This window comes from Haliotis cracherodii, unplaced genomic scaffold (genome assembly GCF_022045235.1).
Source record: "Haliotis cracherodii isolate W230 unplaced genomic scaffold, xgHalCrac1.p SCAF_16, whole genome shotgun sequence".
NCBI classification, from domain to species: Eukaryota; Metazoa; Mollusca; class Gastropoda; order Lepetellida; family Haliotidae; genus Haliotis; species Haliotis cracherodii.
Window position 1 is genome coordinate 20173693 of NW_027266271.1, and position 3323 is coordinate 20177015.

Here is a 3323-nt window from a genome sequence, read left to right on the forward strand (position 1 = left end):
GCCGACCAGTCCTTGTTTTAGCCCCTTAATGCCGAGCGCCAGACAGGGTAACAACAAGTACCATCTTTTAACGTCTTTTGGTATGACGCGGCCGGGGATCGAACCCCGGACCTTCCGCTCTCCGGGCGGACGCTCTACCATTAGACCACGGAGGCGGCCTTAATGGCTTAAAACTGCTGATAAGAAGTAACATCTTAACTCACTCACCATAACGGTTAGTGACAGTGCATGGCTTGTAAGATGTGGGTGCCACTGTGCAAAGGTGTCTTAGCACTAAGACTATCGTAACTTCTATACTTGAGTGTTTACGATTGTCTTAGTGCTAAAGTCGCTCTGTGGAACGGAGCCCATATCACACAAACTGGAATAATGTTCAAAGCGGCGTTAAACTCAACTCACTCACTCACTCACTCACTCACCCACTCCTCGCCCACCCACCCTCTTACTCACTCACCCACTCTGAACTTTAACATTGTCTCCGTTCCACAAAGTGACTGTCGTAAGTCTATGATAAAGTATGGGAATTACGATCGTCTCGGCGCTTCGATCGCTTTGTGGAACGCCCCGGGTCCCCGACCCACTTGCACAAGGTGCTCTAAACCTATGAGCTGATCGCAACCCCCATTCTTTACCATCGACTTAAGACTGCTTAACGCTAATGTCTCTTTGCGCAAGAGGGTCCCGGATCTTCTTAGGATCCCCCACTGTGTCCCAACCGTGTTAATGCGGTGTGCCGAATGTTACCCCATCAATATTTAATATGTAAATTACAAAGTCACTCTGAACATGTTAGGTGGGACCAATGAAGTAGACATGTTGTCTCTTCTCCCACTACAGGTTCCTTGATGGTTCATTCATCCGTGCAGCGTCGTAAGATGTGCAGCTACAGTAGAGATGCACTCATGTGTGCAGTGGCGTTGTGACATAGCAAGACTGTCTGAGCACCGGTCTACGGTAACCGTAGCTTTAAGGCTTCACGGTCTGATTAACGTTGTAATATGACATGCGAAAGGAATGACTTGAAAACAGCATCCACAGCAAAACAGCTGTTTGAAGTGATACATGTCATTTATCAGACACACGGAAACACTTCCGAGTGGACAGGATGTCATCTGACACGTGTCGTGTCCAGGTCTAATACTCTCTTGTACACATGCCTTACAGAAGCCCCCTTCAAGAACAGATAGATTGAAAACGTCAGCACCACGGAGTAATCTCAAGCAACTGCCGAAACGGATTCCAAAGGGCGTAAAAGGGAATATAGTCATGATTGGACGATGAATATGACATGTTTCAATAATGGCATTGAGAGTCATGCGTGTATTACTTTTTGCGGGACGAAATCTTCCAGATAATATACCCGTAATATATGCCAGAGCTCTGTTCCTTCATTCTTCGAATTCAAAGGTTCCCACAGCCCTGCGATACACAAAACAGAAGTACAGTAAACTACGTTTATAACGAACACGCTTATAATAAACTGACTGATATAACGAGCTGTTTTGGACCCGTCTATTTGCTGAATATATGCTTATAAAGATCTACGGTTATATAACGAACTAGATTATGTCCCTTTGGGTTCGTTATAACTGTTGTTTACTGTAATTGTAGATATTTGATTGACGAACCATGGGTATGGATCAATGTTATTTATATATACTACTCAAAAGAAGTTAACGAACACCCGACCCGATACTAAAGCAGGGTTACCTACAAACGGGCTTCACATTAATGAGGGTTCACTGTAAAGAGAAACACATAAACTAACATCCGAATGACCGTCTAGAGCTGACCTACGTTTTAGATACATGTACTTCAAATACTTCAACAACTCATTAAGTAACGACACGAAAACCTCTGAAAAACACCAACAGGTGCGCATGAGAACACATTATTTTGAACTTCAAAATGATAAAACGAGGAGGTCTTAAGTGTTCGCACAAAGACGGTTAACGAGTACATATCGCCTATGGCATCAGCCTATGCTACTGCTGCGCATGATTGCATGCGATCATTGTATGGTGTAAGACAAATACACACATGGTTTAAATACACCCTGCGGGGACCTGTGCAAGATGGCGCTCTCTGATGCTCCATGGCCTTCAGCAGCTTCATTTGACCTTGAAACATCTATCCGAGATAAACCTACTTGAACACGCTTGTCTTGTTAAAAGTCTTTCCAAAATATTCCAGGAGCTAAACTGTGACCCTATCTCATTGTAGGTTGTTTGAAATATATGGTGGGATATGTCTTTAATTCGCCACTCACCCACGAAACATATTACCCTTCATAAGATACTTAGTATTAATACAAAGATCATCATTAACGTCAAACTGGAGTTCAGAAAAAGTAAAAACCTTTGCATAAGCACACCCATTGTGCATGAAGAATGTATATTTTATCTATTCCGACCTTACACGATAATAAAGAGCAGTAAAATTATGAACACACGTCTCCAGTAGATTCACTCCCTTCTTCGTTCTCATCCCTCAGAACGCTGACGCGGTTTGCGTCGCGGCCGAAACAGGTGTTAATGGGTGTTTACGATAGTGCAGTCTTTTGAAATCTCTCAAACATCATCCGACCTGACGCCGATGATTACATCAACGCCTTGCATGCATGATCGGTGTTACTGGGTTCAAGTGATACTGTAGCTAAGATGGGCATGCATTTTGTTCCTATTACTCCTGGTTCGTTTCGATAGACCCCGCAACAGCAATGTTTTGCCCCCGGTAACCCCGAGGAGCAACTGACGGCTGCCGGATTAATGCGACATGAAAGTAACATGGCGCTTCCTAGTACCCGAGCGTGTACATACATCTATCAGCGTGCAACACTCGCGGAGTCATATGTTAAGGACATTTCAAATCGGAAAATATTTCACATGAGAAATTATTTACAATATCCTGCGAATAGGAAGGAGTGTTCAGTGCATGTTGGGTTGATGGTGAGCCAACTGATATTATGCATCGGTGGATTGCATCAATAGTTACATTGACGTAATGATGGAAGCCGATTAGTACAAAAAGTCGTGCTATAACACATATTAACAACATTGATTCATACCTGTTAAGTGGAAAAGATATGCATTTCTTTCGTCAGCTGGAATCGATTTGGTATTACGTCTGGTAGAATTCTAGATGGAAGTGATGTCAAAATTCGTCTTGTCGCTAGGGACGCCACAATTAGAATCGATTGTCTTGCAAGGATCTCAGTATCAGGGAAGAATATATACTTATTCCATCTTTTGAAAGATACAGTTTCCGCCGAATCTAAAATCGAATTTCCTGGTTCGGATGATGAAACGGTCTTGGTCATTGTT